Source organism: Pseudochaenichthys georgianus, unplaced genomic scaffold, assembly GCF_902827115.2.
Source record: "Pseudochaenichthys georgianus unplaced genomic scaffold, fPseGeo1.2 scaffold_723_arrow_ctg1, whole genome shotgun sequence".
Taxonomy (NCBI): domain Eukaryota; kingdom Metazoa; phylum Chordata; class Actinopteri; order Perciformes; family Channichthyidae; genus Pseudochaenichthys; species Pseudochaenichthys georgianus.
This window is the reverse complement of record NW_027263276.1, coordinates 54306-81481: the sequence shown is the minus strand read 5'-3', so window position 1 is coordinate 81481 and position 27176 is coordinate 54306. Positions and strand designations below refer to the sequence as shown.

The following is a 27176-nucleotide window of genomic DNA, read 5'->3' as shown; positions in this document are numbered from 1 at the left end:
TCATAATATGGAGAAGCACGCAGCCTCAGGTGAGATTAACCATCATGTGAAGTTACTTCTCATTTAATTGCATACAGGAGTTTTCCATATTGGGTTATATAATTAAAAACGAAACTTAATATAATCAAATATAATTCAGGATAACCCGACGTGTAGAATACGTTATATTTCACGTTGCTCTAAACGTATACACTAAATGTAAATGGTATTAACTGAAAAAGACAGAATAAAAAAAAAGGTTGGATCTCTGGAAATAAATCATAAAGTCAAACATTTAATGATTGAGTCTTTTATTATAAAAATAGTACATTTTCACCAAAAAACTGAATTCCGAGAAAAAATTCAAAGAAATGTCGAAAGTCAGAATTCTGAGAAAAACTGACATGACAGAGTTTAAAGTTATAGTTATAAATGACTGAAAGCTTTAGTTTGGTTTTATGCGATCTGAAGTGAGTCGGGATAGGTCCAGTACATGTTCTTAGTTGAGTGAAGGTTCACAGTGGATTATAAAACATGTGCAATGCTTCTGGACTGTTGCTTAACAGTTTAAGTGAGATAACTGAAACATTTCCTGCTCTCTTCCGTCAAATGAACCATGCAATTTATTATTTATGTTGTGTTTATTAATGATGGGGAATGACTGTTAAGACGTAGTTAACCTGTGTATGTTTGGTTCAGATAGTTTCCTCATGTTTGAGGAAATTACATTTATGTTGAAATGTGGTTTTGAGTTGATTGTGTCACCTGTTGACCGTGAGCCTGTGGGAGGGGCCATGGGTTCAAAAGGGACGGTGTTGGTTCCTTGTTGGTGGTTTTTTTTTGGACTGTGTGACTCTGAAGAATGTTGCAGAGAAGGCAACAGCTGGGACGTGTTCGGGGGTTTGTTGCAGAGAAGGCAACAGCCAGAACACGTTTACTCTGAATGAGTGAGGGACGGCCTGTTTGTGGATTTTATTTTGTTGTCTAACTTGTGCTGGTTCGCTATTCTTTTTTTGTTGCTGATATAAATAAAGTGTTTTTGGAGCTTAAACAACCGACTAAGCCATGTTTCGGACGGACAATGGAACCCCGTCACAGTCGTATGCACAGTAAATTGGCTCAGCAGTTAACACACCTTTATTATATATCCTCCTGAGAGGAACTCGGTACACTAACTCCTAAGATATTCCCTTACTATAATTCATTAAAATATTGAACTCACAACACTGGTATTTACAAACTTAACCATTTCTCTTTCAATAAATAAATAGTGCTTGTGTTGATGGACGCCATTTTGAAATACAATGAAATGATCCATTTCAAAGCCACATATTGTGGGTGGGACGCAATAACTAAAGCTTCCCCAGTTTGTTTTATTGCACAGTCAAGACATAACAATACGGCATCACGCTGTTGCAGGTGTGTCGTATGCATGTGAATTGAAGTTAAATAAAAGTGTGAAATGTAAAATAAAGTAGTTTCAAAACAATGTAACAGTGGCAATATATATAGCAGCAGACACACCTTAGTGCAAGTCAGGTGTCAGTATTAAAAAACAGTGGCAATATATATATATATATATATATATAATAACAATAGAAAATCAACTTAAATAAAATGTACCCAAACAAAAGACACTTGTAAAAAATATATACAAATACACTGTAAGAGTTGAACTGTGGGCCCTGCATGTTTCCAGGTCCAGGAAACACCGCTGTGTGTCAATATTTAAAACAATACTACAGGGAGGAAGGCCTGTTGGACTTCACTAGCTCTGAAAGCACTCCCAGAAAGCCCTGCTGAAAAGCCTTTGGTCGCTCCATGTGCTGCGCCAAGACTGCGTCCCGTTCATCCTGGCGCTCCATCATCGCAATCACCCTGTCCTCTGGTTCCTGGGCCTTGTGTAAAAGCATCATCTGATCCTCGTCCTGAGCAAATAAAAGTACATCTGAGACCAGTAATGTGCATATTAAAAACCCCAGTACAAGCAGTTTATTTTACCTTCGTCGTTGTCGCCGTTGCTCACTTCACAGCCGACTGAATCCGCCGTTTCAGCGAGCTCCCACAGCAGCGTTCCCGAGTCGATGGTCGCCGTTGTCCTGGAGAACGAGGGTCTCTGGCCGAGCAGATCATCCAAGCGCTCGTACCATTTACTGGTCTTTCTATCGTTACCACTCTTATTATTGTGGTCTTTAATTTTGTTATAGTCCTGCCTGAGTTTCTTTATTTTTACCCGGCATCCGTGTGCACTGTGCACGATTCCCAGCTCAAGTAGCTTTTGCGAACATCGCTCAAATCATTTGAAGTTGGGAACTGCTTTCTGGAGAAGCTGCTGCATCCCGTCCTCAGAGTAAATTGCCAGAAGCGCCGACACTTCCTCATCATCCCACCGCTCAGGTGTGGATGTGGTTTTGTAGCGAGGAAAAAAATGGCTGCCTAACAAAACAAATTCAGAGTCTAACGGGGCGTGGTTTGCAATTCGCCCAGCCAATAGAAATAGAATATATATTGACACTCTTTTATCACCAGGTTCGTACCACCTCTCTAGCAGGGACTGGAAATGGCCAAAAGAGTTCACTGAGTAGTCCCGGCGGTGTGAACGCGACATTATTGGTACTAACGGAACTAAAGAACCAAAGTACCAGGGAAAGTCCTGCGGTGTGAATGCGGCTAATGTAGGCCAAGAGCAACACCCGCCAGACAGTAGTGTAGCGGTGAAGCACAGTAGGGCAGGCAAGCCGGCTGTGCAGACGGACACAGCCGTGAGGGCAGACCAGCCGTCCAGGCAACAGTCAGGCAGGCAAGACCCTCGTAAACTTAGAGCAGTCGTGGATTCAACACAGTCGTGGAGGCAAAACAGCAGTCCTTTATCACGCTTCCAGCGCAGAGCCTATAAGACATTAAGTTTAAGGTGATGTTACGATAGCAATACTAGCTTAAGAACATTCAGGAAGAATGATACTCGCAGAAGGTCTACCTACCGATCAGGCCAAGTTCAGACAAACACACAGCAGGAGAGCTTCATGTACAGCGGCAGCAGACATGGGCTGCAGGATCCCTGCAAGGGTCTCCAACCAGCGATACATTTAGTATTTAGGCTAATTGTCATGCTAGGTGTACAACAAACAGCAGCCACTGCAAACTCACCGGTGCCAGCGGAGAAAGCACGTCAGCGGAACCCGGAAGTGGCCTTCCTGCCAAAGAGCAAGAGGGAGCCAGAGCGACACCGACCCCTCTTTCTAAAGGTTGCCCCGTGTGGTGATAGGGCTGAACAGTCTGTCCTGCTACATCAGCATCACCTGTGCTTAGTCTAGAACAGTGGTCGCCAACCAGTCGATCGCGATCCTACCACCAAACCTATCATCCACCACCCCCGTTAGCAGGTGCCACTTGATTGACGTATATTTGAGACACTTCAATAATATAATACATTAACCGTGTGTTACGTGAACCTCATCATGACTCAAGAGAGGACGGCAGGACTGCAATTTCCCGTGTTCAGTGAATGCAACAGAGGCAAGTCACCAGACCAATCAGAGAGTTGCATGGAAATACACGTGTGCTTGTGTCATTCAAGCTCGGCTCTGTGTGTGTGTGGCAATAGCACATTTAGTGTGATAAAGAGAGAGAGAGAGAGAGAGAGGAGAGAAAGAGAGAGAGAGAGAGAGGGAGAGAGAGGGAGAGAGAGAGGGAGAGAGAGGGAGAGAGAGGGACCGGTGCTAGCGGGGACCGTGATGTTAGCATCTGGTTAGCTAGCTGCACTAACGGACATAAGGAGCTGTTTCCACAACAGGCTGGAGGAGGGTCCTCCCCTCTCAGTCTGAGGGGCTCAGGTGAGCTTAAGGACTCTGAGTGTTTAGAACGGTTTTGTCACAAATTATTCAAAAGATTATTTCCGAGGCACACATTCATATGATCATTATAGTTATACAAACAGTAAGAGAATACATGAAAAACAGGTATGAAATACTATATGGCAGTAAAACAAGAATACAGTTTAAAAGGGGAGTGGTTTGTAAAATATCCATAAAGAAAATCTGTGTTTCATATGGGTGCTGAGGTATCCATAGATCTCTTCATGTTGCTCTCAAAGTGCACCAGATTGATGCTTTCAACTTCAATATTTAAAAAAAAATCTTCCCCCCTAGAGGAGGTGAGGACCCCCCTAGAGGAGGTGAGATCCGCCCCCACTCGTAAAAAATAGCACTTTACCCCTGCTATGCTGTGAGCTGATTATGGACCCTTCATAGTAATTCAGATGCAATTAGCCTATAAAAGGCCTCAAATTGGAAGCACTGTCTGGGCCGTCTTTTTCACTCAATTCTGCAATAGGTAGATCTCGCCTTTCACCGAGGCCGAGGTCGGTGATCTTGGTCTTAAAAAGGTTGGTGACCACTGGTCTAGAAAAAGGTACATGTGTGCATTTTATTATAAAGTTGTGTATATTTACAGACTGTTGCAAAAACTAAGAAGCTTATAAACATCAGATTTAAAACTAAAAGAGCTTTACAAAAAAGTAGGCTAACACAAGGAAAGATGTTTGGAGTTTTATTTGAGTTATTCATTTAAAGTTTTTGTCCAAGAGATGCTGATTTGAAACCGTTGTTACATACAGTTACGGCACTTCCTGTTTCTGCCGGAGAGAGGGGAGGCCGTCCCAAAGCTTGCTGCTGTGTTTACTCCATCTGACAGGAGGAGCCTCGTGTGTCACTCCACGGAGTTCACTCCCTCACGGAGGGGGAGTGTGTAGGGGGAGGGCGTCTCTTCATATTATATGAAGAAAATATCTCCATGGAGAAAGGCCATGACCGTGAAAACAGAAAAAAGAGAGTGTCGAAAAGCTGAACGTAGGTGGCGAAAAACAAATCTCCAGGTTCACTTTGAAATTTATAAAGAGAGACTTGGCCTTTATAATTTGGAATTGAAAAACGCACGACAATCATTCTTCTCTGACATCATTACCAAAAACAACGCACGTGCCTTGTTTGCTACCGTCGACAGACTAACTAACCCCCCAGTGTCAGTAGCCTCAGAATTTCTATCCACCAGGGCATGCAATGATTTTTCCTCCTTTTTCACTGACAACATTCAGAAAGTCAGACAAGCAGTCAGTGCCTCTGCATCAGGAACAGCAGATGTGTTGTCTCTGTGTCCACCTAACATCAATTCAGACATCATGACACAATTCCATCAGATGAATGATAAAAACCTAGAGGACATTATACAACTTCTGAAGTCCTCCTCCTGCTGCCTTGATATTATTCCAACAGGGTTTTTTAAAGATGTTTTGCCTTGCATGGCCTCAGAACTACTTCATATAGTAAACAAATCTCTTCACTCAGGTATTTTTCCACAGGCCCTGAAAACTGCAGTCATTAAACCGCTCTTAAAAAAGCATAATCTAGACGCTTCAGTAATGAACAATTACAGGCCCATATCAAACCTCCCATTTCTAGGTAAAATCATTGAAAAAGTTGTTTTTCAACAGTTGAGTAATTTCTTGCATTTAAATAGTTGTTTCGATGTGTTCCAGTCAGGCTTTCGTCCAAACCACAGCACTGAGACTGCTCTTGTAAAGGTCTTTAATGACATCCACTTAAACACAGACAGTGGCAGAACTTCAGTGTTAGTATTATTAGATCTCAGTGCTGCGTTTGACACTGTTGACCACAGCATATTACTGGACCGACTGGAAAACTGGGTGGGACTTTCGGAAACAGTTCTAAATTGGTTTAAATCCTACTTAAAGGATAGAAACAACTTTGTTTCTATAGGTAAATACACATCTGAGTTGACAAATATGACATGTGGGGTTCCTCAAGGCTCCATCTTGGGGCCTATTCTCTTTAACATCTACATGCTACCACTGGCTCAGATAATGAAGAACAACAAAATAAGTTACCATAGCTATGCAGATGACACACACATTTACGTAACAATTTCACCAGGAGACTATGCTCCAATTCAAACACTGAGTAAGTGCATTGAACAAATCAATGACTGGATGTGTCAGAACTTTCTCCAATTAAACAAAGATAAAACTGAGGTAATGGTCTTTGGAGCCAAGGCAGAACGTTTAAAAGTTAGCGCTGAGCTTCAGTCTGCAATGTTCAAACCAACAGATAAAGCCAGAGATCTAGGTGTAGTCATGGAGTCTGACCTGAGTTTCAACAGTCACATTAAAACAGTTACTAAATCAGCCTGCTATCACCTAAAGAACATATCTAGGATTAAAAGACTAATGTCACAGCAGGATTTGGAAAAACTTGTCCATGCCTTTATCTTCAGTAGACTCGACTACTGCAATGGTGTCTTCACAGGTCTCACTAAAAAATCTATTAGAAAGCTGCAGCTGATTCAGAACGCCACTGCTCGAGTCCTCACTAACACTAAGAAAGTGGATCACATCACTCCTGTTCTGAAGTCTTCACACTGGCTTCCTGTGTGTCAAAGAATAGATTTCAAAATACTGCTGCTGGTTTATAAAGCACTGAATGGTTTAGGCCCAAAATACATTACTGACCTCCTGCTAAACTATGAACCATCCAGATCTCTCAGGTCTTCAGGGACTGGTCAGCTTTCTGTCCCCAGAGTCAGAACTAAACATGGAGAAGCAGCGTTCAGTTATTATGCTCCAAATATCTGGAACAAACTCCCAGAAACCTGCAGGTCCGCTGCAACTCTGACTACTTTTAAATCCAGGCTGAAGACTTTTCTTTTTGTCGCTGCTTTTAATTGAACTATTCATATCTTAAACTGCACTGTAACTTTTATCCATGTACTTTTTCTTGTAATGTTTAATTGAACTATTCATATTTTAGACTGCACTGTAACTTTTATCCATGTATTTTTCCTTAATGTTTATTTTATTAGCTTTTCTTTTTTAATGCTTAATGTCTTTCATTTTTTTTTTTTTTTTTGTAAAGCACTTTGAATTACCCTGCGTCGAAAAGTGCTATATAAATAAACTTGCCTTGCCTTGCCTTGCCTATGAAACCTGATGTACTTTATGATTCTGTTTTCTTCAAGTTTGTATTTTGTTGGTCGAACGCACTTATTGTGAGTCGCTCTGGATAAAAGCGTCAGCTAAATGCAATGTGATGTAATATAATGTAATATACACACAAATGCTAACCACAGAATACTACAACACACTGCTAGTCAGTGTAGCTAACACAGAAACGACTCTCTTAAATCTGTTGAAGCGATCCTGAAGGATTTTGATATCAGTGATGAGGTGTGTTCCTACCTAAGTGTGAGTGTGGCAGGGTGCAGTCTTACCTTTGAAGCAGGAGAGCAGAGCGCAGGTGTCTTGTTGTTTTCCCAGTCCAAAAGGTGGGATCAGTTTATTTGAAGAAAAATAGGTCCAAACTAATACAGGGTTTTTACCTTCTCTCTTTACAACATTATAATCATACTAAACATATTATTCTGTGATCATGTTCTAATATGAAACTTTAATTCACAGTTTTACATTTATTACCAACATTTGTAACTTCAACTGCCCAATTCAGCTGTGACATTTAAAATCATCCGACAGTATTTAGAGGCATCTCCTCATAAAAGAGCGGTGATAATAAAAAGCACATTAAAACTTTCATTCACCAAATCAATTCACATCAATTCCACACCTTTATTCCGACAGGTGTCGGGAATAACATTCAAAACCCCACACCTATCCGCATGAATGCAGAGGAAGGTTCCTCACGGGTGGCGGGCCTTCACAAACACATCAAATCATTCCACTCATTCAACCCAGAAATTCACTCAGAATTCAACAAAGACATTTGAGAGATATTTACCAAGTCTGAGAGAACCTTAGCGAGAGCTATTAACCCAGCTCTGAGGGACAGAGCTTTCTGAGAGAGAGCATACCAGGGGAACTCCCCCCCCTCTCTCGCTCTCTCCAAAAAGCCCATGTCTTTATGCTCAACAACAGGACATACAAACCTAAAGACACCTCCTCCAAACCCATATTTGTGGAAACTGGGCATGGCCTCTGATGTACAGGACTGGACATGACCGGACATATTCTATGGCTATGGCATAAGACACACCTTCCCGTGTTTGTGTAAAAAGGTCATGGCCTCTAGTGTGCAGGACTTGCAACATATTATTCTCGACAATGGCACAACCACCTTTTTGGGGCCTCAGTCCATTATCACTAAGTCGGGAGCCCCCCTCCCTGTGTACTGCTGTGAGGGAAGAGGGAAGAAACTGATTAAACAGCCAGGGAACGAGCAGATCCTTTAATGACCTGCTTTCAGTCACCTGACATTAATGATGCATTACAGACACAGATGCTACCTGGTTCCTGTCTAACTTATAATGTGTAGATAAAGTCCTATGACAACACTGAACCACGTGAAACCTTCATTAAACATTCAACTATTGACTGAAGGTGAGCAGAACCAGTCTGGCATTACCTGATGAAAATCTGAGGTCACAGGCTCCTCCAACAGTGCAACACAATACAACTGAAAAACTGAACAAATAGTGCAACTCAATACAAAAAGAAAATAGTGAAATAGTGCAATAAGAGTCTATACAAGTGATTGGAATATGATATATTAGGTAGATCATTTCTAAACTGCAGCCAGATGAATGCTATGGAAGTCGTTTCAAAGTTCAGCTGTTTAACAGTCTTATGGCCTGTGGGATGAAACTGTCTGGTGGTTTTAGTCCGGATGCTGCGGGACCGCCTGCCAGACGGCAGCAGACAGAACAGTTTGTGGCTGGGGTGATGGGGGTCTTTTATAATCCTGAGGGCTTTCTTCCTGAGCCGCTGGGAGTAGAGGTCCTCCATGGCAGCTCCGTCCTGGTGTTGTGCTGTGCGGCTTTCACCACCCTCTGTAAAGCCTTACGATTGAGGGCGGTGCAGCTGCCGTACCAGGCCGTGATGCAGCGAGTCAGGACCCTCTCTATGGAGCACCTGAAGGTCAGGACCCTCTCTATGGAGCACCTGTAGAAGGTCAGGACCCTCTCTATGGAGCACCTGAAGGTCAGGACGCTCTCGATGGAGCACCTGAAGGTCAGGACGCTCTCGATGGAGCACCTGTAGAAGGTCAGGATGATGACTCCATGTCAGGTCCTCAGTGATGAGTCCATGTCAGGTCCTCAGTGATGAGTCCATGTCAGGTCCTCGGTGATGAGTCCATGTCAGGTCCTCAGTGATGAGTCCATGTCAGGTCCTCGGTGATGAGTCCATGTCAGGTCCTCGGTGATGAGTCCATGTCAGGTCCTCAGAGATGAGTCCATGTCAGGTCCTCAGTGATGAGTCCATGTCAGGTCCTCGGTGATGAGTCCATGTCAGGTCCTCAGTGATGAGTCCATGTCAGGTCCTCGGTGATGAGTCCATGTCAGGTCCTCGGTGATGAGTCCATGTCAGGTCCTCGGTAATGAGTCCATGTCAGGTCCTCGGTAATGAGTCCATGTCAGGTCCTCGGTAATGAGTCCATGTCAGGTCCTCAGTGATGAGTCCATGTCAGGTCCTCTGTGATGAGTCCATGTCAGGTCCTCTGTGATGAGTCCATGTCAGGTCCTCGGTGATGACTCCATGTCAGGTCCTCGGTGATGAGTCCATGTCAGGTCTTCGGTGATGAGTCCATGTCAGGTCTTCGGTGATGAGTCCATGTCAGGTCCTCGGTGATGAGTCCATGTCAGGTCCTCGGTGATGTGGACACCGAGGAACCTGAAGCTGCTGACTCTCTCCACGTAGTCCCATTGATGGCGATGGGGGCGTGTCCCTCTCCCTGCTGCTTTCTGTAATCCACAATCAGCTCTTTGGTTTTGCTGACGTTGAGATGGAGGTTGTTATCCTGGCACCAAGATGTCAGTTTTCGACCTCCTCTGAACGCCGTCTCGCCGCCGTCTGTGATCAGGCCGATGACGGTCGTGTCGTCAGCAAACTTCACGATGGTGTTGGAGCTGTGTGTGTCCACGCAGTCGTGAGTGAACAGGGAGTAAAGGAGAGGGCTGAGCACGCAGCCTTGAGGGGCTCCAGTGTTGAGGATCAGGGTGGAGGATGTGATGTTTCCCACCCGCACTGCCTGGGGTCTGCCCGTCAGGAAGTTCAGGATCCAGTCACAGAGGGCGCTGTTGAGCCCGAGGTCTCTGAGCTTGATGACCAGCTTGGAGGGCACAATAGTATTGAAGGCTGAGCTGTAATCAATGAACAGCATTGTGACATGTGTTCCTCTGGTCCAGGTGTGAGAGGGCAGTGTGAACGGTGAGGGCTATGGCGTCGTCTGTGGACCTGTTTGCTCTGTAGGCAAACTGCAGGGGGTCCAGAGAGTCAGGGAGGGAGGAGGTGATGAGTGTTTTGACTAACCGCTCAAAGCACTTCATGATGAAGGAGGTGAGTGCTACTGGGCGGTAGTCTTTGAGGCTGGTGAATATTGTCATTTTGGGGACAGGAACGATGGTGGAGTGTTTGAAACATGGGGACTACAGACTGCAGCAGGGACCTGTTGAAGGTGTCTGTGAACACCTCTTCCAGCTGAACTGCACACACCCTGAGAACACGGCCAGGGATGCCATCAGGTCCTGGAGCCTCGTGTGGGTTAACCCTTTTAAAGGATTTACACACATCTGCCCTGTTCAAAGCAAAAGGGCAGGGCTCCTGGTCCTTCTGTGCACCCCCGGCCTGGCAGCTCTCAAGGCGTGCAAAAACACAGTTCAGCTCATCTGGGAGAGATGCGCACGCAGACACTCCCGCAGCCCCCCCCGCTGCTCCTTTGTAGTGTCATTGTTCTTAGTCCCGCCCACATGTTCCGGGTGTTACAGCCTTTGAAGTCAGATTCCACTTTCTCTTTGTATTGTCTCTTTGCTGCTGATTGCTCTCCGGAGTTCATATCTAGATTTCCTGAACTCATCTGAATCTCCACCTCTGTGCACGATAGTGCACCTCACCGTTTATCCAGGGCTTTTGATTCGGGAAGGTTCGTACAGAAACCTTCGGTACCACGTCATTGATGCATTTCCTAATTTAGCAGATGTCCGTGTGTGTGTTGATCAGTGTTGTGCTAGTTACTGAAAACCAGTAACTAGTTACCATTACTAGTTACTTCATTTCAAAAGTAACTCAGTTACTTTACTGATTACTTACACCAAAAAGTAATGCGTTACTGTGAAAAGTAACGTTTTAGTTACTTAAAAAATTATATGAATGCCGTATAGCATTCATTTCAGTACTGTTATTGCATTGGAGAATAATAAAATCTGTTGATCAACTTGCATTATATGCAATCTGGATAGCATCGATATTAGCTGGCTTTACATTTTTGTATATTCTTTCTCCAGGTAGTTGGAAAAAGTTTTCCGTTTCATATGCCGTGTGCCGCCCGGACATGCTATCATGCTAACTAGCTCCCTGAAAGCGAGTGACTCCACTGTAGCAATAGCCTGCATGTGTTCTATAACATACCGTGCAATGGCTTTATCGACTTCTCCCTGGCTAGCAGTCCCTTGGTTAAAATCCAGCCGCTGTTGCTTAGGTGCAGGTGGAGGTGGAGTGGCGTCGGCTGAGTCTCTGTGGTCTTAGCTACTAGCTTCGTCCCAGCATGTTGTTTCTGCAGATTTTTTAAGAGATTTGAATGACTGGTTTGGGCAGTAGATAGGCTCTTTGACCCGCCAGGACACAGCTTACATTTAACTAAAACGTTCTTTTCTTTGTGCTCGACAAAAGTGAAATAGTGAGAATATCTCCAGGTGGAGAAACTAGACTTGAGCTCCGCCGCCGCCATGACAGTCCTGTTAGTAAACAACACAAACACGCCCACAGCGCGTCTCCGCATGTGACACAGGAAGTATTTAAGTACATTTACTCAAGTACTGTACTTAAGTACTGTTCTCATCTCTGTTCACCTGGCTGATGACTATATACAAAAACTAACGGAGTAACGCACCATGTAGTAACTGTAACTGAGTTACTGAATTTAAAAAGTAATGCGTTAGAATACTAGTTACTGCCAAAAATAACGGCGTTACAGTAACGCGTTAGTCCCAACACTAGTCAAGACGTTTTCCATCTGATGAAGGCAGGTGGCTTCCCAGATGGAAACAAGTAGAACACATTACATTCAGTTGTAACTGCCCAAACAAACATTATTTACACTATTACGGCCCCTGTTCAAATGTTTGTAATGTTGTCTGCTGTAAGTTGGTGAGCGAATGCCTCCTCACCCGGAAGCCGAGCGAGCAGCAGCCGAGAGGAGCCGAGCGCGTCCGCCAAGCAACAACATGGAGACGGCAGAGTTCCCGTTAGTCGGCAAATCTAAATCTCTCCGCTCAAAATGATTTCCCTTTGTGAGTGAGAGACAGACTAGAAGAGTGAGAGACAGACTAGAAGAGTGAGAGACAGACTAGAAGAGTGAGAGACAGACTAGAAGAGTGAGAGACAGACTAGTAGAGTGAGAGACAGACTAGAAGAGTGTGAGACAGACTAGAAGAGTGAGAGACAGACTAGAAGAGTGAGAGACAGACTCGTAGAGTGAGAGACAGACTAGAAGAATGAGAGACAGACTAGAAGAGTGAGAGACAAACTCGTAGAGTGAGAGAGACAGACTAGAAGAGTGTGAGACAGACTAGAAGAGTGAGAGACAGACTCGTAGAGTGAGAGACAGACTAGAAGAGTGTGAGACAGACTAGAAGAATGAGAGACAGACTAGAAGAGTGAGAGACAAACTCGTAGAGTGAGAGAGAGAGACTAGAAGAGTGTGAGACAGACTAGAAGAGTGAGAGACAGACTCGTAGAGTGAGAGACAGACTAGAAGAGTGAGAGAGACAGACTAGAAGAGTGTGAGACAGACTAGAAGAGTGAGAGACAGACTCGTAGAGTGAGAGACAGACTAGAAGAGTGAGAGACAGACTAGAAGAGTGAAAGACGGACTAGAAGAGTATGAGACAGACTAGAAGAGTGAGAGACAGACTAGAAGAGTGTGAGACAGACTAGAAGAGTGAGAGACAGACTAGAAGAGTGTGAGACAGACTAGAAGAGTGAGAGACGGACTAGAAGAGTGAGAGACAGACTAGAAGAGTGAGAGACAGACTAGAAGAGTGAGAGACGGACTAGAAGAGTGTGAGACAGACTAGAAGAGTGAGAGACAGACTAGAAGAGTGAGAGACGGACTAGAAGAGTGAGAGACAGACTCGTAGAGTGAGAGAGACAGACTAGAAGAGTGTGAGACAGACTAGAAGAGTGAGAGACAGACTAGAAGACTGACAGACAGACTACAAGAGTGAGATACAAACTCGTAGAGTGAGAGAGACAGACTAGAAGAGTTTGAGACAGACTAGAAGAGTGAGAGACAGACTAGAAGAGTGAGAGACAGACCCGTAGAGTGAGAGATACAGACTAGAAGAGTGTGAGACAGACTAGAAGAGTGAGAGACATACTCGTAGAGTGAGAGCCAGACTAGAAGAGTGTGAGACAGACTAGAAGAGTGAGAGACAGACTAGAAGAATGAGAGACAGACTAGAAGAGTGAGAGACAAACTCGTAGAGTGAGAGAGACAGACTAGAAGAGTGTGAGACATACTAGAAGAGTGAGAGACAGACTCGTAGAGTGAGAGACAGACTAGAAGAGTGTGAGACAGACTAGAAGAGTGTGAGACAGACTAGAAGAGTGAGACAGACTAGAAGAGTGTGAGACAGACTAGAAGAGTGAGAGACAGACTCGTAGAGTGAGAGACAGACTAGAAGAGTGAGAGACAGACTCGTAGAGTGAGAGACAGACAAGAAGAGTGTGAGACAGACTAGAAGAGTGAGAGACAGACTCGTAGAGTGAGAGACAGACTAGAAGAGTGTGAGACAGACTAGAAGAGTGAGAGACAGACTAGAAGAGTGACAGACAGACTCGTAGAGTGACAGACAGACTCGTAGAGTGTGAGACAGACTAGAAGAGTGAGAGACAGACTACAAGAGTGTGAGACAGACTAGAAGAGTGAGAGACAGACTACAAGAGTGAGAGACATACTAGAAGAGTGAGAGACAGACTAGAAGAGTGACAGACAGACTACAAGAGTGAGAGACAGACTAGAAGAGTGAGAGACAGACTAGAAGAGTGACAGACAAACTAGAAGAGTCCATTCTAATGTCTAACACGTGGAGAAAGAGATGTCCTGGATGGTTTGATTGTGCGTTGATCTGTTGGTAATGCCTCGGGGTTCCGGTGGGCATGTAAACAAATGCATAATGCTGCGCTATACTTTGCGGCCTCACCCGGTTGCATAGCGACGCTTATTGTTTAGGTGTCTGTTAATAAGCAGGAAGTCTATCATTAGCTAGAACTAGCTGCATCTGATCGATAAGGACATAAACGCGTGTCTGATCTGACGGGAGAGAGAGATCTGCTGTTGACTATATAAAAAAACGAACGCAGTAACGCACCATGTAGTAACGGTAACTGAGTTACTGAATTTAAAAAGTAATGCGTTAGAGTACTAGTTACTGCCAACAATAACAGCGTTACAGTAACGCGTTACTTTGTAACGCGTTAGTCCCAACACTGGTGTTGATATTGTTATCCTCAAACACACTCCACTCCGTAGATTCAAAGCAGTGCTGCAGAGCCAAGTCTGACTCCTCACTCCAGCGTTGTACAGTCCGTGTCACCGGTCTGTCCCGTGTCAGTTTCTGCTTGTAAGCAGGCAGCAGCAGAGAGATGTGCTCTGATTTGCCGAAGGGAGGGCGAGGTAGAACCTTATATGACGGAAAGGGGAATAAACATGGTCCAGTGTATTTCCGCCGCGCGTCGGGCAGCTGATGTGTTGAAAGTATCTCGGCAGGACTTTCTTCTGCCACCTTCTTCTTCCTGTCAATAATCACCACGCATGTAAACTCTCCCGGCAGATGAAAAGCCCGGCATGTGATCATGAGGTGCTCTAAATGAGGGGAAAAGTCTGAAGAAATAATCTCCACATCTGTGCACCAGTTATTGTTTGTCATGATGGACACACCACCTCGCTTGCTTCTCTCTGAATTAGCAGTCCGATCCTGGTGAGATATAGTGAAGCCTTCTGGAACAATGGCGGAGTCCGGGATAGAGGAGTTGCGCCAAGTCTCAGTGAGAATTAACACGTTGCAGTTCTTATTGTCCTGTTGAAGCCGTGACGCGGGCACAGACCTGGTGGCCAGATCGGTTGAGGAGAAGACGACCTGCGTATGCGGTTGTGCACATACACAAAGAACCGCTTGGAGTCATTGTGTATATATGTGTATATATATATATATATATATCAGAGAACGACTTTGCTGCCGCGGTAAAACTTCACAAACTTGTGTCGGGCAGAACAGTGCATTTAAGAATCAGCTGTTTTATGTAAATGGATTTCTTCTACTTCTACATCTTGTTGCTTCGTCTACTGTCTTATTTCCCAAAGCGTTCTCATTATCCTCAGAACCTGTCAGATGTATTTAACCCTTTGTTGACGAATCCATGTTATTCCTCACCAGCAGCTATGAACGGATCATCCCTGCAGGATTTCTCCTCTGGTGACGTTCACGTTCTGGACGACGGACGGTCCATCAACGACTTCATAGACGATCAAATCAAAACGCTCCAATCAGAGGTGAGTGTCGAGGAGTCGTCAAGGGTCTCAACACTGCTTCATCCACCAGTGGTGGAAACTCAGTACATTTAATCAAGTAAGATAAGATGGAACTTTCTTTATCCCCGTGGGGGAATTCAGGCGTTTATAGCGGCAACAGGGTCAGAGTGAAAAACCGGTTTCAGTATTTCAGTGTTGTTCAGTGCAGTATTAGTACTTTTCCTCATGAAAGCATCTGAATATTCCCTCCAGGACAGCGAGGAGCCGTTCTTGGTGGCGGACCTCCAGTCTGTGATTGACCATCACCAGCAGTGGCTGACTCTCCTCCCTCGAGTGAAGCCTTTCTACGCCGTGAAGTGCAACAACACCCCCGCCGTGCTGAGGGTCCTGACAGCGCTGAGCACCGGGTTTGACTGCGCCAGCAAGGTACCACAGACCGTCAGTACTTTAGACCGGGGACCAGTTAAACCATTGTAGTGATGTTACGTTCACGAACGATTCGATTCTTTTAAACGGCGCTTTGGTACGAACGAAGGGAACCGAGTCGTACTTGGTGAGAGCCATTCTTTTTATCATTGGTTCACTGCCTGCCATAAATCCACTCGCCTTTAAGTGAACAATGAAAAAACTTGATTTGTTTTCCCTCCCAAGTGCATTCCGTGAAGACCCGCCCCTACTCTGATTGGTTAGGTTCAGGCAGGAGTGCCTTTGATTGGTTAGGTTTGGGCACGAGGAGGGAGATGTTGTGGGTTAGGGTTAACCAATCAGAGGCAGAGTAGGGGCGGGTCTTAACGGAAGAGAGTGAAGTCATAACAAGTGGTACAGGTAGACCACGTGATTTTCGGGTGAAAATATTTGCCAAAAGCGAAAACGCAGCAGCATTTGGATGCACTTCAACAAAAACATAGGCAACGATAAAGTGGAGTGCAACATTTGTAAAGCCATCAAATAATATCCACCGCCACTTAAAAAAACCCGTCTCTTTTGAACGGCTCTCGGGAAAGGAACGGAGCCATAAGAACCGGCTCCCTTCAAAGAGCCGTAACTCCCATCACTAAACCATTGCATACAAACTAATTTCACTATTATTGAACTCTCTTTTCACAAAACATTACGATAAACCTGAGCAAGGTACCCCAGACCATCAGCACTTTAGATCAGGGACCTTTGCATGAAAACTCAAGAAGATGGACGAACAACTTGTGAAGATCTAGAAATGACTTTGCATTCATCCTGACTCAGCAGCATACAGACTAGAGAGGGAACGTATAGGGAAGAGGGTTCAGGACCCCCTCACTGATAAATGATCGTACTGACGTACTGACTATTAGCTCAGTTGCAAGCTAAAGTATTGAGTTCAACCTAATGTTTTGTATTTAAACGTAATATTGGTTTCATCCAACCTGACACAGTGTGAAATCTGTTGACATTATAGTATGAAAGTCTTAAACATATAATGTAAAGCGCTGGTTGAGTGAACATGTGTACTGCGTTGGGATTGTTCAGCATATTTACCGGTATGTCTGCGGGTGCAGGTCAGTGTCATCTGTACCAACAGAGCAGATCTTACAGTCAGGTCCCTGCTCTCTAACACCCTGATCCAGTTTGAACTGGTTCCCTCCCCCTGCAGGCTGAGATCCAGATGGTGCTGAACCTCGGCGTTTCTCCTGATAACATCATCTTCGCTCACACAACCAAACCCATGTCTCACATCAGATTCGCCGCCGCTCACCGAGTCCAAACGATGACCTTTGACAGCGAGGAAGAGCTCAGAAAGATCTCTCTCTGTCACCCCAAGGCCAGGTGAGCCCACCTGTCTCTGTTAGCACTCGCATTAGCAGAGGGGTACAGTAACTGAGTACATGTATTCCTTTACTGTACTTCAGTGCAATTTTGAGGTACTTTACTTGAGTGTTTCAATGTAGGGAAAACTAAAATAATCGTCTTTTAACAAACATAATTTAGTGTTCTTGTACTGTATATATCGGTTGGACAGTGATTGGTTGAACAGTTCGGACGTCAAGGTTCGGTGCATGCAGTCACACGACGAATACGCCTTTTTTTTACAAGTGGTAAAAAAATGAAGAAGAAGAAGAAGAAAACACAACAAAACAAACAAAATACAAGTAGAAGAAAAGTTAGTATGGCGATTTCAGATAACACACAGGAGCTAGAACCCACCACCTTCTTTTAAATCAGTTGTGTGGGAACATTTCGGGTTCCTTGTGGACTACAATAACGATGGAGTGCGAGTGGTGGATCGGGAGGATGGTGGATCGGGAGGATGGTGTGTCGGCGTTGTTCGACAGCGGTGCGGTATGCTAATGGTAACACACGCCAAACATGCTAAATCATATCAGAAGGCATCACCCAGATTTGGCAATCCTCGGAGCCCGACAAAAGACAACAGCAGTTCAGCAGCTGATCCCCGCTGGTTTTAAGAAGCCAATAGACACGAGAGCCGAGAGACCAACAGAAATAACGGAAGCTTTTGGCATATGTTTTTCAACGGCTATGCTGCGCCCTTATGCAACAGGAGAGGACCCTGGCTTTTATTGATTGTGATTTTAAAGTGATTGAAACACTATCTTATTATTTATTTTGTAATATTTTCAAGACATTCCTGTCTTAGCTACTCTACACTGGCTTCCTGTAACTTTTAGAATTGATTTGAAGGTGCTTCTCCTCACATACAAAGCTCTAAGTGGACAAGGACCCAGCTACATGGCTGACTCTCTAATGAACTACACACCCGCCAGAACACTGCGATCATCAGATGCAGGTCTGTTAGAGGTCACCAGAAAGAGTCCTAAGAAGATCGGTGATGCAGCCTTGGTAAACTACGCCCCACAACTGTGGAACACGTTACCCAACAATATTAGGGAAGCCACTTTATGCTTTGCTCTCGCTGCTTGTTTTACACTGATTGTATGTCTTAATTCTTACTGATGTAAAGAACTGCAATCCCCTGTATGAAAGGTGCTATTCAAATACAGTTATTATTATTATTATTCTTTTTAGTTTTACAGCTTATTGAACCTTTTTGTTTGACATCAGCCTTTATAGATAATATGGCCATCTGAGTGTGTGTGTGTGTGTGTGTGTGTGTGTGTGTGTGTGTGTGTGTGTGTGTGTGTGTGTGTGTGCTACTGTTTGTGGTTTGTTTTCAAAGGTGGGGTATGTCATGTTGGAGACAGCAGCTCGAGTGGCTAGAATTAGAAAATACACAGCCGGAAACAAATCTGCCACTTCCTCACAGAGCCCCTCCCCCAACACACACGAACGCGCACATGACCAATGAGGCACGAGATAAGTTTGTGCCCAGATGGAAGGCTGACAGGCAGGTAGACCATCCAGTTACTTTAGCCGGCTCAGATGATTGGTCGTGCCAGCCAAATCTTTCTTCTTGTTTTGTATCTATATCTTCGCCGGGATCCGGAGTCGAGGCTGATCCTCTTGCTGTAGTCCTGTGTCTTGGATCCTCTATCCTGAGTTCTGGATTAAGTGGTGGACTTCGGGTCGTGGCTAAACCTGTCTCTGCGGTCCTGCCTTGGGTCTCGTCATGCTGCTTCCCTGATGGCTTCCACAGGACTGTAGCTGACATCCTCGTGGATTCATCTTCTCATTACAGACACATGCATTTCCTAACATTCGGTCTCTATGCTGTAAATGTATTATCTCTTGGATTTACACACGGCATCTATCGCAGTCTGTCCGTCCTGGAGAGGATCCCTCCTCTGCTGCTCTCCCTGAGGTTTCTCCCATGTTCCCTTTAAACTGTGGGTTTTCTCTGGAAGTGTTTCCTTGTACGATGTGAGGGTCTCAGGACAGAGGGTCTAAGGACAGAGGGTCTGAGGACAGAGGGTCTGAGGACAGAGGGTCTAAGGACAGAGGGTCTGAGGACAGAGGGTCTGAGGACAGAGGGTCTAAGGACAGAGGGTCTAAGGACAGAGGGTCTGAGGACAGAGGGTCTAAGGACAGAGGGTCTAAGGACAGAGGGTCTGAGGACAGAGGGTCTAAGGACAGAGGGTCTGAGGACAGAGGGTCTAAGGACAGAGGGTCTGAGGACAGAGGGTCTGAGGACAGAGGGTCTAAGGACAGAGGGTCTGAGGACAGAGGGTCTGAGGACAGAGGGTCTAATGACAGAGGGTCTGAGGACAGAGGGTCTGAGGACAGAGGGTCTAAGGACAGAGGGTCTGAGGACAGAGGGTCTGAGGACAGAGGGTCTGAGGACAGAGGGTCTAAGGACAGAGGGTCTGAGGACAGAGGGTCTAAGGACAGAGGGTCTGAGGACAGAGGGTCTGAGGACAGAGGGTCTAAGGACAGAGGGTCTGAGGACAGAGGGTCTGAGGACAGAGGGTCTGTGCTGTTGTATTTGCTGTAAAGTGTCTCTACTGTAGGCTATTTTTATTTTATGTCCAGCACTTTGGCTCCACCAAAAATCGTTTATAAATGTGCTATATAAATAAAACTTGATTTGATTGGATTTTTACAGCGCCACAGATGACATTTTTTTATGGATTTTTCGTCAAAGCACTTCAGATATTCATTGCTATCGGGATGTTAAGAGCACTCCATGTAATACAACAACAAGTGTAACTCGAGCCGGTTTCTCAAACTTACCTTTCACTGTATGATAAAGTTAATTATTCAAAATGTTCGAGTTCCTTATTGTTAAACTGAAACTTGCACTGCTGTTCTAAATAAATAAAAAACAAACCTGGAATTATGCATTTGGGACTTTTTTTTGCTTTTTCTTGTTGAACCGAACCCGTGCCGAACCGTGACCCCCAAGACGAGGTACATACCGAACCGTGAATTCTGTGAACCGTTACACCCCTATTGAACAGTGATTGGTTGAACAGTGATTGGTTGAACAGTGATTGGTTGAACAGTGATTGGTTGAACAGTGATTGGTTGAACAGTGATTGGTTGAACAGTGATTGGTTGATCCCTGATTGGTCGACCCCCTGTAGATTGGTGCTCCGGATCGCGGTGGATGACTCCGATTCGCTGCTGAGACTCAGCTCTAAGTTTGGTGCTGGTCTGGGATTGGTGGAGAAGCTGCTGGGCCTCGCTGTAGATCTGGACCTCACAGTGATTGGCGTCAGCTTCCACGTGGGCAGCGGCTGCACCGCGAGTCAGGCCTTTCAGAGAGCCATCGCCGACGCACGACAAGTGTTCGACATCGCCGTGAGTCTTTTTCAGAGTGTGTTGATGTATTTCAGAGTGTGTTGGTGTGACTGTGTGTGTGTGTGTGTGTGTGTGTGTGTGTGTGTGTGTGTGTGTGTGTGTGTGTGTGTGTGTGTGTGTGTGTGTGTGTGTGTGTGTGTGTGTGTGTGTGTGTGTGTGTGTGTGTGTGTGTGTGTGTGTGACTGTGTGTGTGTGTGTGTGTGTGTGTGTGTGTGTGTGTGTGTGTGTGTGTGTGTGTGTGTGTGTGTGTGTGTGTGTGTGTGTGTGTGTGTGTGTGTGTGTGTGTGTGTGTGTGTGTGTGTGTGTGTGTGTGTGTGTGTGTGTGTGTGTGTGTGTGTGTGTGTGTTTCAGAGTGTGTTGGGCGTTCAGATGAGTCTCCTGGATATCGGCGGTGGATTTCTCCGGCAGAGACAAATGTCAGGTCAAATTTGAAGAGGTAAACTGAGTCAGAAATATTCAGAAGTTCTTCAAGGCAGCGTTCCAGTGACAAAGTAATGACTTCCCAGTAAGAGGGGGGGGGGGGGCATTACAGGTCCTTCAGGAATATATGGGTTGTGTTATCTCTTTAATATCTACACAGTTTCCCAGTTCCCATCAGAGACTGCCCTGACCTATTATTTTACTTTAACTATATATATTTATTTGTTGTTCTTTTCTTTTCACTATATCCGTAAAGCGTCTTTGAGCACCTGTAAAAGCGCTAACAAAATAAATCTATTATTATTATTAGTGTGGTGTGATCCCTCTGAAAATGTGCTTTCCCCCCCCCCACCAGTTTTCAGACGTTATAAATGCGGCGCTGGATAAATTCTTCCCGCCCGACTGTGGGGTCCAGATCATTGCAGAACCGGGCCGGTTCTACGTGGAGTCGGCCTTCACCCTGGCAGTGAACGTCATCGCCAAAAAGAGTAATCTCACTTTATGAGGAAAAGCAGCGCTAGCTTGTCAGATAAATTGCTAACTAGTATTGAATTCGTCTCCAGGTGAAATGCACACTTCGAGGGGACAGAGGACCAAAGCATCATTTACTTTTCCTGTTATTTAAACATCTGTTTGCATATTGTGAGTCCTCTTTGGATGTGTTCCAGACTGTGAGGAGAGCGGCCCTGGTGGACAGATGATGTATTACATCAACGATGGAGTGTATGGATCCCTGAGCTGCATCGTCAACGACCCGGCTCACCCCCCCATCCAGCTGCTTCCTCACAGGGTGAACACCCTCATAGACACGACCATTAGCTCCACTCTCTAAAGATCTCTCTTTTTATAGATCATGGTTAATACTCAGCGGTGGACAGACACAAAGTACATTTACAGAAGTACATTACTCAAATACAATGTTGAGGTACTTGTACTCAGGCTTGGAGAGGGAATACACTTAATTAAATACATTTTATTGATATTTATTTTCTCGTGTATTTATTTATATCGCATTTGAAGTACGACGTACTGTAGCGCTGCTCTCCTCTACACTGAAAGGTAAAGGTGTAAATTCTGGTCTGTATTTCATATTTAAATCCTTGTCTGTAGGCCGTGGGGCTCGGCGAGGTGAGGTACCGCTCGGTGGTCTGGGGTCCGACCTGCGACAGCTTGGATAAAGTGTCGGACAGCGCCATGATTCCTGAGCTGCAGGTGGGCGACTGGCTGCTCGTCCACCACATGGGGGCGTACACTGTCTCTCTGAGCACCGACTTCAACGGCTTTGAAAGAGCCAAGATTTTCCCCGTGGTGACGGAGGAGACGAGGCGCCTCTTAGAGCTCCGTCACACCTCAGCGTGAAGAAATAACCTGGAGAGACTAATGTTGGACAACATGAATATTGTGATATTTACATTCACTGCATATGTGGTCCACTATACTTTCTTCCAACTTAAAATTACATTTATGTTATGTTGAGCATATTTGTATAATAACAAAGTCGTGTTTCAGTTCATGTGTATGACATCATCAGAATGTGCCTGAAACGTGGTGATGCTAATGAGCATGCGCAGTTACAATAAACGGCCCGTACTCCAGGCCAAACTCTGAGCGATGTGGTCGTGTGTTTCTTCTGTCCGTTAGCATACTTACAAGCTACTTTGGTTGACTGCAAACGTGGAGACTTCTGCTGAATATAATGTCTCACGCAACAGGCTCTGGGCCCAGTCAAGAAGGCCAAAGGTGGTTTAAGTTGTTATTCGACGGTGACGAGAAAAACTTTGAGTTATGGGAGACGAGGTTTTTGGCGCACATGGAACTGCGCGGCCTCAGTGAAGTTATCCTGGAAGAGCCAGCGATAGACTACAACAACGAACGAGCACTTGAAGAAGATGCAACAAAGAATGCAGAGGCATATGCTGAATTAGTGCAGTGTCTAGATAATAAGAGTTTATCACTCATAATGAGAGACGCGAAACGAGATGGAAGAAAAGCGTTGGCAATACTCCGAGAGCACTACGCGGGAAAGGACAAACCACAAGTCGTGAGCCTGTACTGTGAACTCTCTTCTCTCCACAAAGCAAGCAACGAGACTGTTACTGATTATATTATTCGAGCGGAGACGATATTCACGTCTTTGAGAAGGGCCGAAGAAAATATCAGTGACGGGTTGCAGATTGCCATGGTAGAGAAGGGGCTACCGGACTCTTTCAACCCGTTCGTCGTGCACGTCACTCAAACCAACGACCGTCTAACGTTCGGTGAGTTCAAAGCTAAACTGTGGAGCTATGAGAGCACTGACAAATATAGGACGAGTGACATGAATGTGGACGAGGACGGCATTATGAGGACTAGCGGGGCGAGGACAAGAGGACGTGGAAGAGGGAAGAAGATGGACTTAGCCGACACTGAATGCTACACATGCGGAAAGACGGGCATATGGCGAGGACATGCCCTAACGAGATCCTAGCGAGGCGAGAGAAGCGACGGTGGGACACGCCACACTGAGGAAGGGGGCGAGGCCGAGGCAGAGGGCTGGGCCGTGATCAGGTGAAGAAGGCCGATGGAGACACGGAGGATGATACCGGTGCATCATTCTTTTCAAAATAAGTGACTGTCAGAATCAAGTAGGAAATAGGAGAGGTCTTATGGTCGACTGTGGTGCCACAACACACATGATTAATGACCCGGCAAAGTTTAAGACAATCGATAAGAGGTTTAGACCCGAGGACCATGTGATAGAGCTGGCAGATGGAACGAAAACGACCCGGATGGCGAAGATGAGAGGAGAAGCCGAAGTTGTTCTGCTCGACAGCGAGGGACGGCAAGTGAAAACGAGGCTCAAACGAGCGCTTTACATCCCATCTTTTCCACAGGACATTTTCTCCGTGAAAGCAGCGACAGCCAGCGGAGCTGAGGTCCGCTTCAAGGACGGTGATGAGTGGCTGATTCATCAAAATGGTACTAAGTTTAAAATGGATGTGTATGGTAGGCTATATTACCTTAGCACAGTAGAGGATGCAAATACTGATGATGTTGTCATGACATCCAGACATGGCATAGAATACTTGGTCATTGTAATTTTTAGGATGTGTCTAAACTTGAGAAAGTGGTTAAAGGTATGTCGATCAAAGGGAAACGTGAAATATAACGCATTCTACACGTCGGATTATCCTGAATTATATTTGATTATATTAAGTTTCGTTTTTAATTATATATATAATATATAATTATATTTTATAATATGGAAAACTCCTGTATGCAATTAAATGAGAAGTAACTTCACATGATGTTTAATCTCACCTGAGGCTGCGTGCTTCTCCATATTCAGAGTCCTCTGCCGTCTCAAGGGATTCTATAGAGTATAATATAATATGAAGAGCAGTTTAAATATGTGTCTTCACACGTCAGTGAAGAGAGAGGGAGGGGAACCAACAACTCTTCAATAATGACCTAACACTGGAAACACACGTTGCTTAACAGACCATCCCCTTCTTTGATAGCTGTTTTTCCAAAGCCCATAACTTTGACCCAGTGTATCAGTTCCGTCCTGACTGAGCACACTCACCTGTAACCTTGGCTGCTGTGCTCTCAGTGGTGTGTCTCCCTGTTCCTGCCTGTTGGCGTCAGCTGACAGAGATAGAGGTGTTATCAAAATCAGCAGCGCTAATTTAACTCTTATAGAGTCAAATACAACACTTTTAAAGTGTCTATCTTGGTCCACACTGTTTTGAGTTAAAACTACACTTTTGAAAGTGTTCAAAAGTTTACATGAGGACAGAGTTCCAGCAACTCTCTCTATAGTTCAAATGTAACTCTGGTCAACACCGGTCAGTAGTGCTGCGTACCTGGACTCACATTCCGGTTCAGGTCCGGACTCAAGTCCAGAGGTTCAGGTTCAGGTCCGGACCTGAACCTGAACCTCTGGACTTGAGTCCGGACCTGAACCCATGGCTTGTGTCAAGTTGTGTGAGTAACTAAAGTGAACTTATTGTGAGCTAATTATCAATTGAAAATGAACTCATAATTAACTCAAATCCAAACTCGTCAGGTTTATTGCGCTCCCTTCCAGCTCGTGGAACATGTCTCTACAAAGTACAAATGTAAAAAAACGCTTAGTCTACAAATGACTTCTGACACAGCAACGACAGTGAACTGCTACAAACTTCAAACATGTCTTTCATTTACCAAACTAGAGTAACCGAGCAGTCCCCGAGCTGACTGAGCCTAACGTGTAGAGTAGACCATACGCATTACACTGTGACACACCTCCTGTACAGTACACACTGTAGTACACACTGTTACACACCTACTGTACAGTACACACTGTAGTACACACTGTAGTGACTGTACAGTCAGAGTGTGTACTGTCTGTACACCATGTCTTTTCTACAGCTCTACATGTGTACATTATACAGTACACGCTGCACACATAGTGATGTACAACTCTACATGTGTACATTATACAGTACACGCTGGACACATAGTGATGTACAGCTCTACATGTGTACATTATACAGTACACGCTGCACACATAGTGATGTACAACTCTACATGTGTACATTATACAGTACATACTGCACACATAGTGATGTACAGCTCTACATGTGTACATTATACAGTACACGCTGGACACATAGTGATGTACAGCTCTACATGTGTACATTATACAGTACATACTGCACACATAGTGATGTACAGCTCTACATGTGTACATTATACAGTACATACTGCACACATAGTGATGTACAGCTCTACATGTGTACATTATACAGTACATACTGCACACATAGTGATGTACAGCTCTACATGTGTACATTATACAGTACATACTGCACACATAGTGATGCACATACATACCATTTTGATACAAATGTCATACATAGTTAACTTGAGCATCTATCATCTATGTCACTCGGACAGTGAGGAGACTGTGGACTGTCAAGGCTCAAGACACTATAGAGGCTTCTCAATTCTTAAATGTCCCCTCTTCGACTCCCCTCCTCGAGACTTAGTCCCGCCCACAGGAGATGCGAGCGGAGGACCGAGGAGGGGAGCCGAGGAGAGAGGAGGGGAAGCAGCAGACGTTTAAATAAATGAGAACTCCTCTCCTCTGAGCGGTCATATTAAAGCGACGTCCGTTCATTATTACGTGGCAACAGCTGCATCAGCTGTCGAGTGTTTTGTCATATTTTATAATCTCTGTTGGATCAGCTGAACTTTGTTCCCCCACATATTTACTTTGCATTCATTGAGAGTGCGGTATAATGAGACAATACCAGGCTACAGATGCGGACTGTTTAGAGTATAGGTGAGGTCCTGATAATTTATTCCGGTAAATTACTCTGACCCACTAATTGACCTGACCGAAGTTACTGAGTCTATGTAAGTTTACTGCTTGGCTCAGATCCACCAAACGTCAGCAAGATCTCACCTCTATTAACTCCTGAAGAACCAGGTTCAATTAACTGCTGTTTCTATTCAGACAACTCTTTTAATCTGTTTAAGCGATCCTGAAGGATTTTGGTATCAGTAAATGGGGTGTGTTCCTACCTAAACATGTGTGTGGCAGGGTGCAGTCTTACCTTTGAAGCAGGGGAGGAGAGCACAGATTTTCCCTTTTATTGTCCCAATCCAAAAGGTGAGATCAGTTTATTTGAAGAAAAAGTAGGTCCAAACCAGTACAGAGTCTTTACCTTTTAACAAATTATAATCATACAAAACATCTCATGCTGGGGTTATATTTTTTATCTAAAACCTTAATTCATATTCATTTTTATACCCGTGCGTAGCTACGCCTTCCAGGAAAAGTCTAAGCATGTTATGTATTCTGGTACGTTCTAACAACGTCTTCCAGGAAAAGTCTAATCATGTATTCTGGTTCGTTCTAACAACGTCTTCCAGGAAAAGTCTAATCATGTATTCTGGTACGTTCTAACAACGTCTTCCAGGAAAAGTCTAAATCATGTATTCTGGTACGTTCTAACAACGTCTTCCAGGAAAAGTCTAATCATGTATTCTGGTTCGTTCTAAAACCTC

At 44.8% G+C, this 27176-nt stretch overlaps 1 pseudogene; it reads left to right on the top strand.

Moving 5' to 3' along the window:
• Positions 1–22722, top strand: LOC117444075 (ornithine decarboxylase-like; annotated as a pseudogene).
• Positions 22723–27176: the final 4454 nt, after the last annotated feature.